The sequence below is a fragment of the Topomyia yanbarensis genome, chromosome 3, assembly GCF_030247195.1.
Source record: "Topomyia yanbarensis strain Yona2022 chromosome 3, ASM3024719v1, whole genome shotgun sequence".
NCBI lineage: Eukaryota > Metazoa > Arthropoda > Insecta > Diptera > Culicidae > Topomyia > Topomyia yanbarensis.
Window position 1 is genome coordinate 313124795 of NC_080672.1, and position 17049 is coordinate 313141843.

At 37.0% G+C, this 17049-nt stretch overlaps 1 protein-coding gene across 2 annotated transcripts in view; it reads left to right on the forward strand.

The window, feature by feature from the left end:
- The first annotated feature begins 2523 nt into the window (after positions 1–2523).
- Positions 2524–17049, forward strand: part of LOC131691417 (uncharacterized) — a 68073-nt gene continuing 53547 nt past the window's right edge. Inside the window, exon 1 of one of the 2 annotated variants that reach the window (XM_058977788.1) lies at positions 2524–2548. The gene's annotated coding sequence lies outside the window, so the exon portion shown is untranslated. The remainder of the gene's footprint in view (positions 2549–17049) is intronic. The other variant, XM_058977787.1, reaches the window with a different exon arrangement.

Here is a 17049-nt window from a genome sequence, read left to right on the forward strand (position 1 = left end):
GAGGTGTGGGGTAAAATGGGTTTGATCGCATATATTTGTTGGGAAAAGAAAAAGGTGTTATAATTTATTGTAGAAAATTAAAAACCGCTAAAACATTCCAAATTTTTCAGATAATAAGATATGTGCGAGAGGATAAAGATACATCTTTTTTTCTATTCCGATTATAGATTTTTTAACCTTAAGGTCATTCGCCTCTTCGGGTTAGAAAAATCTCTTATGAAAAATTTCTAACCCTATGTGCGGGGTCGGGACTCAAACCCAAGTATGCTGCGTACAAGGCAATCGATTTACCAACTACGCTACGCCCATAATCTTCTAAATGAACTTTTTTCAGTATAATTTGGTTCCTGATCATATTAATGCTATTATTTCGTGAACGATTGAACTCGAACAATTTTAAGGAGAGATGTAATAGTTGAATTAGTCAACAATGTGCAATATAAAATATATTCGCAATATTAAAAAAATCTGTGCCTTCTTTCGAATAAAAAAGTTAAAGTGGAACAATCAGGAATTAAAAAAAAACAATTCGCAATTTCTATTTTGAAGCATTGGTCAATTGATACGCCACACCGATTTGTATCATTAATTTGCCGTATTTAATCTACGCATATTTCAGCCTGCTGCCGCAATGAATCAGTACCCCACTCTCACCGAAGTGGACAGTAAAATCTACTGCCTTCGTTCTCACTTTGTTTCACGATTTTATCGTTCGAATTCAGATGCGGTTTTATTGCTCATTACCAGACCATCATCATCTCCTGGCGAGTAAGGCAACCGCAACGAGCCAATTTCATCGGGATCAGAACACTGCTGGGCTGGTTGCTGCACACTGTTGCTGCACAGACCCGGCCGCAGATCAAGTGTCCCTCTTCTATACGCCGGTTAACCCTTCCGTAACCAAGTGGCGTCATTTCTGCGTTTATCAAAAGTGATTATAACCTGCAAAGAGAAGGTATTTATTGCACTATCCCGGTTAAACGTGCAATTAAAAGAAAATTGTATACATAATTTATACCTTTTTGCAAACGAGCGAGCGAGCGGAGGCCGGTTCGCTTTATTTGGACAATTCAATTGCCGGTGTCCTGTTCTGACCTGGGCTTGGACGTCGCAGCCGTTGTTGGTTTTACGAGTGAAATCATAAAAAATATTTACGACCGACGAAACCAAAAAATCTGTGTTTACTCGGCGGAAAATTGACGGTACCAGTATATTAACTCTGAATGCGATTGGGACAAGCGAATTTATGGCCAGCGGGTCTTTCTTTGCCTGCCGGTGTGTCTGCTGCTGTCACCCGATAGTAGCAATGGGAAGGCACTTGTCAATATAGGCACTGGGGTGGCTCGACCGTTACATTTATTCGGGTTCCAAATGGGTGGAAGCTCTCCGCATCTCATTTCAATTCAGGATTGAAAAAAATATTTTTTTGCTCGCACCGCTCATAAAGATCACAGTCTCTCTCAATTGGGCAACCCAATGAAGTTTGCAAATGTTATGATCAACAGTTTTGCCGAAAACGGTAACTTGCAAAGCTTATTCATAAAGATTCAATTTTTTGCCTTCCAGCGGATACATTTAATTAAACTAGTTTACAGTAAATTTGTGTCTTAAACATATTTATATGATTTACGTAGTAAACTGATTCGCAGAAATTGAATTAAAAAAACTAGAGGTGGGTAATGTCCGGGAGATAACAGCGATGTTGACTATTCGTTGACGACATGTATCTCTTTCAAACGACTAAATTTACACATTAAGTTTGATTCACCGGGTTCAGTAAAAATTTTCTGGAGATTGGAATAGTAGTCTGGTAATTAATTCAGTTAAACAATTTTATTACCGAGTTCCCGGCATAAAATATATATGTACATCTGTCAATACGAATTGATAGTTTTAGGTAAATTTCTGCCGATAAAAGTTAAGGAATGCTGGCTAGTTCAGTTATCCGAAAATAAAATTGGTGAACTACCAACAAAAGTACCATGTTTCGATCAGGATTTTTTGAAGGTCATACAGAAAACTTTCACACAAAATAATTGTCCTAAGTTAACATCCTGGTTATCTTCCGAAAATTACCTAACCCTAGTTTTTCAACATTAATGATTACCGCTGTATTGAACATCGTAAATATATTTTTGCGCGATCTACTAGAGAATATTCTAAACAATTGTGGAACAGATTCCGCAGAGGATACGATTTACATAAACTACCATAAAAATGAGACGGGAAATGTCACCCATCAAAACACTGCCTAAGGCCAATTGCAGCAGGCCGTGATTCAGAATGTAATATTTATTTTAGGTTCAGATATGTGCGGGCGTAGGGACTTCGCGATCACGTGTATCATCACCAAGAGCTCGAGCGTTTGTACGTTAACGTGTTCGATCACGTGTACGTTTGTATGTCGCGTGTGCTAACATGTATGTAACTTCAAATGTATAAATTCTATTTCATAACCGTGTGTCCTTTCGCATATTCGCGTGTGTTCTTGGATGACTGCGCGCGGACCGTCAGTCTTAATTTTCGGTATACGATTCAGATGCTAGAGGTAAGTGAATTTTTCCATATCACTAGAGTTCCCGGTCATGTTGCCATGTTGTCTAGTGGATATGATAGCTTTCTTTTTTTTTAGTTGGTCCAATTGAAGGCATGGGCCTATAGAGACTTTCGGAAGTGACCGATTCACGATCGCGCGAACGCGGGCGTTTGTACGTGCTAAGACATCCACCTTATCACCGGGATGTTATCATGTTTGCGAGATCGCGGGTGTAGGTTGCGTGGATGATCGTGAAGGGCTCAATATTAACCTTCTTTAAGTGTTAACTTTTTGCAACGAATAAGGTGTTAGCGGGTCATATTGACCCCGATTTCGAACTAAGTTTTAAGACACATTTTCAACCAAATCTATATAAATTGGCACTTAAATTGTTTATAAAAGTGTAAATTTTCAGTTTTTGGAAAATATTACCGTTTTTCACCTTATTGATCAGTGGGAATCGGTGCCGAATGAAGTCATGTTTGGCCGATTCTGGCGGTATACTATTGTACCCTCGGAATCAGCATCGGAATCGTAATCCGAGACATCCAAGATCGGTCGTATCATGTACAAATTTAATATATACAGGTATACCTCGATAGTACGTACCCTGATCAGTACGTACCCTCGATAGTACGTACATTTTGCCTCGATAGTACGTACATCTGCTATCAAACTTTTGTTTTTATTTGATTTTGTAAACTTCAACAAAATAGGACAAATTTTGTGGAAGTTCTATGAGTTTCTGCATAGTTTAGAGAAGTTGTGTGCTACTCAGATTAGCTCTGTAAAGTGCAGCAAAGTATTTCAAACTTTAAGTAATTCACATATTAATCGTGGAAATTTAACAAGTATTAAACAATTCTACAAGTTTCAGGAAAGTCTTTTATATTTCGGGAGATTGCTAACTTACAAGGAGATCCTAAATACTAAATTTGTACGACACCCAGATTAGTTATAATTTGGTTTTGTCAAGCTTCAGAGTATCTCAATGAACTTTAAAGACGATCTTCGAAGGTCGTATGGAATTTGGGAAATACTTTAGAGACTTTCTATACTAACAATTTCTACAGAAAGCAGAGTGTTCACGATTTTCACACATATTTAACCAACCTCGGGAAATTGTGCGAACTGTACATTTAAAATTATCATTACAGTTTCAGTAGATTTTGTTAACGGCTATCGGTGCACCGCGATGATTCAGTCAAGCTGTACTGAACTTCAAGAAAACCCTACGATATTAAGTAATATCTTAAGAATTTCTGGAAAGTTCACGAAGTTTCAAGAATATTCAAAGAATGTATGAAAGAAATGTCTAGAATTTTTTTAAAATTCTATCAAGCTTAAAAAAATTCCAAGTGCACTTCATTAATTTCAACGAAGTGTTTCGAGAAAAACTTACAGAATTAGAAAAATGACGAATATCAAAAAACTTCTTCAAGTTTTAGCTACGACATGTCCCACAAGAAGTCTTACTGACTTTAAGAAAATTGTTAAATTTCGAGATATTCTTGGAACATCAATGAAGATTTTTGGCAATTTTGACAGTTAAAATCTAAAGCGATGATAAAATGGTTTTACATTTCTTACAAAAGAAATGTATAGGATTCGCTCAAACTCGGAGGGCCGAGTCTCATATACCAATCGACTCAGCTCGACAAATTGGGACAATGTCTGTCTGTGTGGGTGCGTATGTATGTATGTGCACTAATGTCATGTAATTATCTCAGCATCCGCTGAACCTATCTTAACGAAATTAGTTTCAAATGAAAGGCCTAACGTTGCCATTTGACACTATTATTTTTGTTTTTCGATATGTTGTTTATTTTTAGAGATCTGGATGATTTTGTCAAAACACAAAGGGCTTAAAGCAGATAACTTTCTAACAAAGCAATGCAGACTGTGTGGACATAATTGGAAAGTTTGCAAAAATACCTTTCGAACAAGCTATAGATTGTCAAAATCCGCTCACGAACGGCGAAGATATTAAACATTTTGTATTTTTATTCCTCGCTTACCAATTTCCACTAACTAAAAATGAGACCGACACATACAGAGTGTTGCGTAAAGGAGGGTGTTTTAGAGGCTAAACTAAACCGATTTTGAATATCGAGGTATGAAAACACATCTGCGTGATTCAAGGAATTCGATTTCGCAAACATTTTGCGAATTTACTAAATAATAAATTAATAATTTCTCAAAAATTAATGAGCAAGATTACTTCAAAGACTAAACAATGTGTAAATTCACTGAAAATTTGCCCAGAGTTGATGTATTTATCCGTTTGATTAAGTATTGCATTCAGTCGTGAGATAGACGTTGGATGGAATATGAATGCACAAATCACCAAGTAATTCACCTAGTAGTGAGAAAATAGATTTCTAACATAATTCATATTCATATTATACTCGTCGCATCACAGAGCGCAACTGTGTTTTTGAATAACAAAATTCTAGTGAAAGTTTATCTTCTTTTGCAAGATTTATATAATACTAATTATGGCAAAAAAATTATCATTTACATTATGTATAATAAAGATGTAATGAATCAAAATTTCGCCCTGTGTATAAAAATAATGTCACAGCACTAACTATCATTTACCATTCCTAACTTGTCGCTCCTCCCCACCCCCGATCTCTCACTAATCGTGTTCGTGGTCAATGTCACGACTCAGATCTAACCTGATATCCGTTTCTAAGTTGCGTCATAAGATTTTCAACTGTTAGTATCCAAGGTAATTTAATCTTGCGATGTATTTGTTCAGGTTAAGGAAAACAAACCTATTTTTGTCTTCTGTTTCCCTATAAATAGTTTTCCATTTTAGTGTAGAACTGAGCCACTTCCGGAAACAAACTAAATATTACATTCTACTTGAGAAAGAAAATATTTGTGGTCCTGGCAAAATTTGCAAAAAATATTTGCATTATGAGAAAACTATTACTAATTTATGTTCAAACACTGCTTTCCTCTAAAGATGAGTGGCTATTCCTTCGAAACGTTGCGCTAAGGGGAGTCATATGTCCAAAACCGAAAACTACATCAACTCCAATTTAATTCAATTTTATACTGAGCGTTTGTATATACTATAATTACGGAAATCCTTGGGTATTTCAAATTGTGTAATACGGTTGTTTGAAAACAAACAGAGACATACCACGTGCACTTTTTTAAACTTTCGTATCTCTACTGAATTTTGAATGAAATATATGCTCAAATGTGTCATTTGAAAATTGAGAATACCTGTTTTGGGTTGATATTATTGAAAATGCAGATTCATTGTATTGGAATGCACTTTTATGAATAATAACGGATCAAATTCCAAAAATATTCACAAATTAGATCCGGCAAAATGGCGTCCAAAGACTCCTGAACTATCGGAACTATATTTCCATCCCAGTAAAAAGATCTTTTTATCCCATAGCGTTGGTTTCACTTGAAGCTTCAATGCCAGAATTAGTACAGGCATTGGTCAAATCAATAGACGTTTCGTTTGAGTGCTCCATACGCTACACGTAAATTAGCGAGGATTACAATCACAGTTTATGCATTGGACAGATAGTTGATCTCACTGAATTTATGTCATACATATTACTGTGTAACTACAACTGATACTGAGTTGCACTGAAAACCCCACATTTTTCATGATCAATGGGACTAAAAGCATATTTATTTGCAAAAAATCCGATTTGTAATTTCAAGAATGTTCGTGTCTCAAAGCAGTCCAGGGTCCCTTTCAATGCTAACTAGCTTTTCGATGAATTTCAATACTTATTCTGGTAGTTTGAATAATGCCTTTGTCATGGTGTTGTTTTGTGTAGGACTCATAAACCCATATCCCCGGAACGAGAATTCCGGAAGAAACAATTCTCAAGTGATAAGGATGGGTGGAAAGAGAATGCATTGTAATCGACTGAATGTACGGCTGTTGTGCAATCGACAATAATATAATTGGCACTTGACACTCTTTTCTATATACTTCAATGCAAATGAATACTATTTACAGGTGGCTTTAGTTTACTCTTTCCAATTACGCGTTAAAATACTAGACCTGAAAATTCTATTCTGTGCAAAAATCATTTTCAGGTATCTGTGACCAAAAAGACAACTTTCAATTCCAAGACAAATTCCTGATTTCTAGATTTCCTGACGACTAATTAAGGCCCGTCCATAAAGTAGAAACATCAGATATTCTTAAAACGCCGTCAAGAAAAGAAGAACAAAAACATACTCTTTGCAATGGGATTTTCACTAACACTTCAGAATATTCTGAAACAATGGTTTTGGAATTCGTGAAATTCATTTTATTCATTTACTTAAATGAAGTTAACTTTTTTGAATTTTATTATATATACTCATTTTTTCCAGATCATTCATATCATGGATTATATTCAATTAGTTTTTTTTTCATTTTAAATATTTGACTTATTTTAAACGTATGATGATTTCATTTTAATGACTTTTTCATTTAGCATTCTTTTGGATCAATTTGTTTATTTGATCTCATTTTATCTATTGTATTCATTTCATTCTTTGTATGCATTTCGATCAGTTTATTATCTCATGCATCTTATTCGTATCATTCATTTAATTTATTTTATTCACTTTTTTCGTGTTATGCCATTTTAAGCTCGGGTCCACACATTTTATTTATTTTAATAATTTGACTAATTTTGTTCAGTCACACTATTCAATTTATTCTATAAATTCTGTTACTTTTTAACATCAATGATTTCTTTATTTATTTTATTAATTTGATTTACATTAATCCTTCTATTTATTTTATAAATAATTTTTTTTTATTTTTTTGCTTCATAATTCTTTTAAATTTTTATTTATTTTATTATTTTTCTTTAATTTATTCACTTTATTCGAAGTGTTATTCGTACAGGATTCGAAACTGTGCTTATCTCACTGTTAGTTGCTTGCCAACTTTGCATGTGTTCGACAATCTAATGAATAATACAACAGTGATATGTGTAAGAAATGTCTCATCTCACTGATAGGTGGATTAAATCGGTTTTGTGCACATATGATTTGAGTGCTAAGTCCATACATTCTAGAAGATTCAATGTTTAGAATGGAATAAGAGAGATTCGCACGGCTAACGACTTCGATGGAGGCTGGTAGTACTCATAGAGCTGAAAAAATGCATCTAAATAAGCAGGGTTCTTGTGAGTGTGATTAAAAATATGTATCCATCATATTGAAGTTGCTCAATAAATATGTTCTAGCTCAGCAAGACCTATCTTGTGTAGTCAAAAACTATGGTTTATACACCTTTTAGCTCATATACAGGCATAATTTTAATTTAAAATCATATCGACTTTGCAAAAATATTTAAATAGCCGTTTTCAGGGTATTTGAAGTTTATTATCGACCAAATTTGAAAGGAGTAAAAAACCAATCTGAAGTCCCGTATGTATCAGAAAAGAATTGTTTTCGCCCACAAAATGGGAACTTCTGCTTTTTTGACCCAGCAAATTTTAGTTTGTTCCTATAGTTTGATAAATTACACTATTATTATTATACGTATAAAATATACAAAAAACAACTCCTTCTGCTTCAGGAAAATCAAAAATTACAGAAAATCTTCAGGGAATTTCTATAAATTTCAAGCAAATCTTACGAATTTCAGAGATTCAGGATAGTTCTGGGACTTTAAAGAAGTCCTACGGAAATCAATAAAATCCTAATAAATTTGGGGAAATGCTCAAGACAATGCTATTTAATACAAAGTACTGTACGAGACCAAGGATATATTTTTACTCTCCATTTTCAACCATCCTGGTTGATGGAAACCCTAATATTCTAAGATTAGTACTTGATGATAGGTCAGTTTATCACTAATGGGGTGATGAATTTAGTGATAAATGTTATTTTTGTAAAGTTTGATTCAATATTAAACATAAAAAGTAATATTTTGAATTTTATTTTTGTGATTCGATAGTACGTACGTTTCTATAGTACGTACACTAAACGAAGCGAAGGTGTACGTACTATCGAGGTATACCTGTACATTCTTATTTTTGTTTTATTTGTGTTTATTATTAGTATTCTGTCCATAGCTGGAAAATGTCATGGTTGTGACCAGTCATCTGGTGACTGGTCGCATGTTTGCTCGTGACATGTACAAGTTGCGGATTCTTGCGACATGTGACACAAGCGCATGTACTATGACACGATATATTTTCCCCGTGCCATGTCATAAAATTTGTACATGTTTCAAAATAAAACTGATTTGTCAAGCAGCTGTACATTTACTGAACTGTGACATGTATGTTCGTTTGCGAACGGTCGCGACAATAGAAAAACAGGTTTGCTTGTTATGTGACATGTCGACAAAGAACCGGTATTGAAAATGGGTAAAATATTAAATACCGTGCTATGGCGGAAAATTGGAAATATATAAATATACAAAATATATTTCTTTCAGCATTTCACAGATAAATATAGTATGTTATTGCGAGTTTCGAGGAGTTGAAAATCAATATTTTTAGACATTTCAAACGCACATTGGGAAGTAAATGCGTCAAAATCTAATTTTTTTCATCTTTTCACAGATAAATGTTGTTTGTTATTGCGAATTACGAGGTGCTGAAAAACAAGTTTTGGACATAATTAACGCATTTTAAAATTTCCATTTTGTCGAAATTACTTCCCATTGTGCATTTGAAATATTCAAAACTTTTATTTTTAAGTCCATTAACTCGGAAAAACAAACAACATTAATCTGTGAAAAGTTGTGAATTTTGCGATTTAAACGCATTTACTTCCAAATGGGCGTTTAAAATGTTCAAAACTAGTGATTTTCAACTCCTCGTAACTCGTAAAAACATTTATTAATGAAAAGGTGAAAATTTTCCCATTTTTATGCATTTACTTTCTAATGTGTGTCTAAAAAGTCCAAAACAATCGTTTTTAAACTTCACGTAACTGGCAATTAAAAAATAAAAAATTTCTGTGAAAGTAGATTTTTTTTAAAAAGTTGAAAATTTTTCAGTTTTGTCGCATTTACTTCCCAAACACAAAATAGTTTTTTTCACGTTTTCCGCGAATTTAAACTATGGACTTCAATTGGTGAGTTATAGTTTGGTTAGAAAATTTTAGCTCTACCTACCACATACAGGACACCAACACTAACTTTTCAAGTAAGAGAGATAGAATATCGGAATGCTCAGCAGAATTACTGAAAAATGCCTGTTCTACAACTTTGTAGAAGACACCTAATTTCTATCGCTCTACGTAGAAAAGTTAGTGTTGGCGCCCTCTGTGCGGTCACAGGTGGATTTAAAAATTTTCAATCAATCCATAACTTGTATCATGTACTACAATTCTTCTGAATATATTATTCAGCTAAATCTAGCCATTATTCCACAAAAATGTTTAGCCTGTGGGAATCGAGTACTGATACATAACTATGCACTGCTAGACCCCATGCAAAGCTGATTCAAACATCACTTCGTTAAAAGTTTAATAACGAAAAATCCCATAAAAACTTCAGACACGTTGGTCCGGTAGCTAGGCTTGTCCGATTTGCTTCAAATTTGGAGTAAGTACTTCTGGCGGGACTAGAAATCGACTCAGGGGTGGGCCGATAGGGGTCATTTATCTTGTCATTCTAAGGTACATTTTTGACAAACATATTTAATTTGGGAGCTTGGGTTGTATTCGTAACACTCCTGCTGCTACGCTACTGCTTGTCCTCAGAAATGTTCCGACTTTGACGTACTATTCTATATTGGAACACATAATTTTCGTGCGACGCTGCAAAGCTTAAAAAATGGCTAATTGCCCTGCTTGGCGAACTCTACCCTGAGCTTGGTGATGTCGGCATCATTAGAATGAAACCTAGCCCCAGATAGTGGACTTAAACATTTTTATTTTCAAAATTCTTAACTTTCTTTTAGAACACGAAGATTTAAAACACACACTATGCTTCTTTAGCTATATGAATTTTAAAATGAACGACAATTTTCAATTACTCTGAGCAGGTTATTTGTTTGATAGTATGTGGGGAATTTATTTCGACCAATAGGATCCTTCATCATCTAACCCAACTACCCTATTCAAGACAATCCTTTTCTTTTGAGTGATTGAATATCTGTCCGCGATCATTTGTACTATTTGGTGTCAATGCACGAAGAGTTACTTCTACATAGGGGCCGTACACTAATTACGTAAGGCTTTTCTAGAGCTTTTCAACCTCCCCCTCCCCCCCCAGATAAGAGTTCGTAAGATTTTGGTGAACTCCCCCTTCCCCTACATAAGATCTTATCATGATTATCGTAATTAAAAAATCGAATTGTTAATTCATCAAATAATAAGGTAGCTAAAACGATATGTATAGAATTATTACAAGAAAACTCATGACAAAATTTAACTGTAATCATCTGCAGAATTATAATTGCATGCCGATCTCGCCCAGTAGAAAGAATAACTGTTGTCAGATATTCAGTAACGCCAATTTGGTCCACATGATTTGCTTTGCTATATTCCACTTTTTTGTTGGAGACGCACCACTGCGACCAGTATTTAGATCTATGTGCTATACTCCACTTCCTTTGCATCTATTTTCTTGTGATGTAGAATTTAAAAGAGTTTTTAACCTCTTCTGGCAAGAATTTATTCTGAGTTCCAGCTGTGACGCTTGTCGCACGCATAGCTCCGAGTTAACCATCTTCGAATTTTCTTGAATTAAAATACAGTTCACACTCTGGAAATATTCGACATTGAAGACATTGAAGATCTTTGACAATCGCATGTTAGAACATTTTCCAGATATCTTGTGGGTTTGAATCGAGCGTTTGAAAAGGGCAAAGTCGGTCTAACAACACGAAGGGTATCAACACTTCTTAACTTGTAAGGCATATTGTGACTCCAGTTCCCGAACAGAACAATGTACAACCGAGAGTCAAAAAATTACTCACATTGTTTGATATGCAAGGATTATATGGTACAAATGAAATAGTTCCTTTTTCTTATTAAAAAGAATATTTTCCTTGCGGATTTAATTTTTTAAACTTATTTTATGATATTACGTAAGGAAAGACAAACCCTCCCTCCCCCTCAGATAAGAAATTGTAAGATATTTTGAAACTCCCCCTCCCCCCATATGCCCTTACGTAATTAGTGTATGGCCCCATAGGGATTATCGAAAACTAAAATCGAAGCCTTCTTTAGCTGCACTAATTTTAGAACAAGTTCTGGTTTGAGTCACTCTGGCAAGATTTCATAATTATCACCTACATTGTATGGCAACCTTTCGAAAGTAATGTGAAATTTCTTAAACGGCAATTTAAAGCAGACAAATCGTTCGTATATAGTTATCCCGTTCGTTTGTTGTTTGTCCCCCTCACGAATAGATATTCTTCAGAATGTCCGTTAAAATGATGCCATAAACATTACGCCGGGATCTATTTCGCAACAAAGTGTAATAGATCAAGACATAATTCCCAACTGAAACATGTGATCACCCGTTGCGACAGCTTCGGTATACGATGGAAGTATCACCACTAGGGGATCATACCAACGTTAGATCGAAATTAATTACACACCGAACAAAGTTTTGATTTAGATGCATGTTTCACCGTCCGGTCGCCACCATGCTGTAGCATGAAAAACTTCATTAACATTTAAATTGGACCGCTCGAACCAGCAGCCTCCAGCTGACGGGTTGCCTGTCCAATGTATAGCTTGGTCTATTCGGTCAAACACATGGCTCACTAGAAGCTGTCTCCAACGCCACCGTACAAACCGTCCCCCGTATAATACCTACCATACATTCGCGATCGCTTGTTTTCCTACAGACCTTATAAGCAAGAGGTACCTACTGTAAGTCGTTCAAGCACAGCGCACATGTTTTGCATTTTTCTCCGGACAACAGCTTGTGTTGAACATTCTCGCACAGTTCCTTTCTGAAGCCGTTGGTCCGTTCTTTTCCCAATAAACTAACTGCACATTCACCGGTTTTGGATTGTCACCAGCCACGGACCTATGTGTAGATACTTCCCATAGCTTCGCTTGAAAGCGGCGGAAGGGGACACTGGGCGGATCACGCTGGAAAGATCATTAAGACCGACAAGATTGAGTTGAACAACGAAACCTTGTTCGGTTTACATTTATGGTTCATGTGCAAACCAATATCGGTGGATCCCGCAATAGTTTGAAAATCGACTCAACATGAAGTAAATCGTTTATTGGGTGAAGCGGTCCGGGAGCAGAAATGGTTACGCAATAGTCATTTCTCTAAGCATTGAGAAGAACAGATGGAAACAGAAGAAATGTGCATATAAAACATGATGTTCAAATTCTTGTTCAAAGTAGAAATAATGCTGAACAATGTATCAATGTTATGGATGCATTTTGCCGTGTTTGCAGAATATGGAATGACAAACCATAACCTGCATTATAAATACAACCCGAAAATGACCGATATTTACCCATGGTTCGATCCACAACCTCTCAATGGATTTCAATCGGCTATCGACCATATGTTTTCATGTCCCCATTTCAAGCCGCGCCACGTTAGTGACAAAAAGCACTTCTGTTTGCACGCAACTGCACTTTTTTTAGCAGGAGACAGAACTCTCCGCCCCTGGAGCATAGCGCGAACTCCGATGACAAAGATTAATTTATTTTAATTAGAATCTTTTTAATGTTAATACATAGTATGTTTTTGCGGTACAGCAAGGATCCAAAAGATCAGCCGCACAGAACAAAACCATCGACTCAACAGGACTTGTACGGGAATAGTTAGGTACTCTCGACTGCAACTAAGTGGCAGCAGAATGAAACGAGTTCCAAATGTACATACCTTTTTGAGCTGGCAAGTGGTATGCCCAGCACTGCGTCTGGGTTGGAAATGCACAAATTATGTTTGTTTGGATGAATCGAAACGCGCGAGAGGGAGGAAGGAGGGGGGGGGGGGGTGAATGTACCCCCATGTCAGCGAAGGTTTGCTCCAGTGTGACTTATCGTGAGGTGGGAATAAAATGTTGGAATATTTTCATCGCATTGATGGTTGAAATGCGATGCGAAAGAATTTGAAAAATGAGGGGTTGCATATGGAGACTGGAATGGCAATTAGTTGGAAAATAACTGGAGGGATTTCTATGGATAATTTATACAGCTTTTGTGTTATTTCAAAGCAGGAACATATTGATGGAGTAAACAACTCACCATTTCTGATGGATTTGTTCATTGAAGGTAATAAAAAATAAATGTAGTCAATTGACTAGTCCAACTGGGCTGGAGCAGAAGTAATTCTTGAGAGCGAGTAGCATGCATACAATCAATACAGATTTAACGTGACGTGCTTGTATTATTTTCACGAAGTGAAACGTGTTTCATAACATTACAAATGTGCTAGATTAGAAAACAATAAACGATTGGTTGATTTACACTTGAATTCAATAATATATATTAGAGTGGACCAAAAAAAAATGTTTTTCGTGTGTAATACCCCACAAAATTTTTTAAAAGATAAGTAGATACAACATATTTAAGTTTTCTATTTATTCAAAATCCAACCCGAACAACTCACTCAAATCATTTGAAAATACTACGGCTTAACAGTTTGTGTGAATTAAAAATGTTTTATTTCGCAAAATGTAGGGTAGAATGTGGTCGAATAGGTATAGGGTATTATATTTGCTATGTTATAGCAGAGGCCGCTCTTTTTTTCATTTTGTTTATTTGATAGGCACAAATGCGTTAGCTTGGCGGTGCCAAATTCGTTTGTTTTTACATTTTGGATATTTTAAAACTAGGAGGTTACAATGTTGAAATATTTTTTTTATGAAAGAGAAAAATTTTACAGCTATCTTAAGACTAGAAATAAGATTCTATATACAAGAGAGGGGGCAAAAAAATTTTTTTATGAAAAATTTTAAAACAAGGAATTCAATAGTAATAGTTTTTAGGAAATATTTACAGTTATCTTAAAACTAACAATATAGTTTGGTACACAAAAGGGGAAACAAATATTTATGAAAAATTTCACCGGTGTTTTAAAACTAGGGATACAATTCTATTTGCAAGATGGGGGACAATAGTTTTAACAAAGAGGACAGGGGAGAGAATGCGTAGATGGTGACCGGGAGAGAAGAGCAAAACTTGCAACTTTCGGACAAACGGGAGATCAGCGAAACCAATTAGCGCCTCAGTCTAGTAGGTCGGATTGGCGGATGGTATTCTTCGGACCCGCGGGGAATCCTTCAAAAGTCATCGGACCTCGAGTCGCTCTCGGTTCAGTTTCCGTAGTGGTAAGGGCGACGGCGGTTACATAGTGGCAGTCTGGAGCTGATCGGTTCCACACGGCAGGAGGAAACTTCTAAAAACGAGAAATAAAAAGAGAGGGACTAAATTAGGATATTTATCGTTTTTATGAAAGTATAAATAAGGGACATATAGGGAAAATCACGGTTTGCCAGCATATCTCGGACTGGGATATTGGGTAGTCTACCTCGGGCCCGAAGGGAATCCTTTAACTGAGACCTGGCGTCCAAATACCCGGCGCATACCTAGACAACGTGCTCGATGTCGTGATAGCCCACGTCACAAGCGCACAGACTACTCTCCGCAAGCCCAATACGCCGCAAATGGGCATCTAAGGTGTAGTGGTTGGACATAAGTCGGGACATTACACGAATAAAATCCCGACTCACATCCATCCCCCTGAACCAAGGCTTCGTTGATACCTTTGGGATAATGGAATGTAGCCATCGTCCAAGTTCACCATTGCTCCACGAGGTTTGCCAGCTGTTGAGTGTCCTCTGACGACAAATACTAAAAAATCGTTGAAGCAGATTGGTCTTTCTTATATGTCACCATTTAATGCGCCCACCTTTGCTAATGAGTCGGCCTTTTCATTGCCCGAGATAGAGCAATGAGAGGGGACCCAAACAAAGGTAATCTGGAAAGATTTTTCAGATAACGTACACAAGGACTCCCGTATCTTCCCCAGGAAATAGGGGAATTGCTTTATGGGCTTCATCGAATGAAGAGCCTCGATAGAGCTGAGGCTGTCCGAAATGATGAAGTAGTGATCTGTGGGCAGAGTGTCGATGATCCCAAGGGTGTACTGAATTGCAGCTAACTCTGCGACGTAAACTGAAGCGGGATCATTGAGCTTCAAAGAAGCGATGATAGTATTGTTGAAGATACCGAAGCCAGTGGACCCATCGAGATTTGATCCGTCAGTGTAGAACATTTTGTCACAGTCGACTTCTCGGAATTTATTATAAAATATATTGGGGATCACTTGCGGGCGCATATGGTCCGGGATTCCACGAATCTCTTCCTTCATGGATGTGTCGAAGAATGCAGTAGAATCAGAAGTATCTAGGAAACGAACACGGTTGGGAGTATATGAAGAAGGATTAATGCTCTGTGCCATGTCGTCGAAGTACAACGCCATAAATCGGGTTTGAGAATTAAGCTCGACGAGCCTCTCGAAGTTTTCAATCATCAACGGGTTCAGAATGTCGCATCGGATGAGCAATCGATATGAGAGTTCCCAAAATCGATTTTTTAGCGGAAGAACGCCCGCCAGCACTTCGAGACTCATCGTATGGGTCGAGTGCATGCAACCCAAGGCAATGCGCAAGCAACGATACTGGATTCGCTCCAGTTTGATGAAGTGTATGTTCGCAGCGGAGCGGAAACAGAAACACCCGTACTCCATCACCGATAATATCGTTGTTTGGTACAACCTGATCAGGTCTCCTGGGTGATCACCCCACCATGTTCCAGTTATTGTTCGGAGAAAATTGATCCTTTGTTGGCATTTCTGTTTCAGATACCTAATGTGACATCCCCAGGTACCTTTAGAGTCGAACCAGACCCCGAGATATTTAAATGTGAAAACCTGGTTGATCGTTGCACCCATTAATAGAAGCTGGAGTTGCGCCGGCTCACGCTTCCTAGAAAAAACAACCAACTCAGTTTTCTCCGTGGAGAACTCAATACCCAGCTGAAGCCCAAGCAGACAAATTGTCCAAGGTATTTTGTAATGGTCCTTGCAAGTCGGCAGCTTTGGGCCCTGTAACAGAGACCACGCCGTCGCCTGCAAGTTGCCTTAGCGTGCATGAATTGGCAAGACAATCGTCAATGTCATTCACGTAGAAATTGTAGAGCAGGGGACTTAGACATGAGCCCTGGGGAAGACCCATGTAGCTAAATCGCGATGTTGTTAAATCGCCATGCGAAAAGTGCATGTGCTTTTCAGACAACAGGTTTAGCAAAAAGTTATTTAAAATTGGCGAAAGACCATGCTGGTGCAGCTTCTCTGACAGAATGTTGATAGAAACTGAGTCAAAAGCCCCCTTAATATCCAAGAAGACTGATGCCATCTGCTCTTTGTTAGCATAGGCCATTTGGATTTTTGTAGAAAGCAACGCAAGGCAATCGTTCGTCCCTTTGCCTTTGCGGAAGCCAAATTGTGTATCTGACAGTAAGCCATTTGCTTCAACTGGCCGCTCATTTTGTATGAATTAGATACACGGTAGAGAACA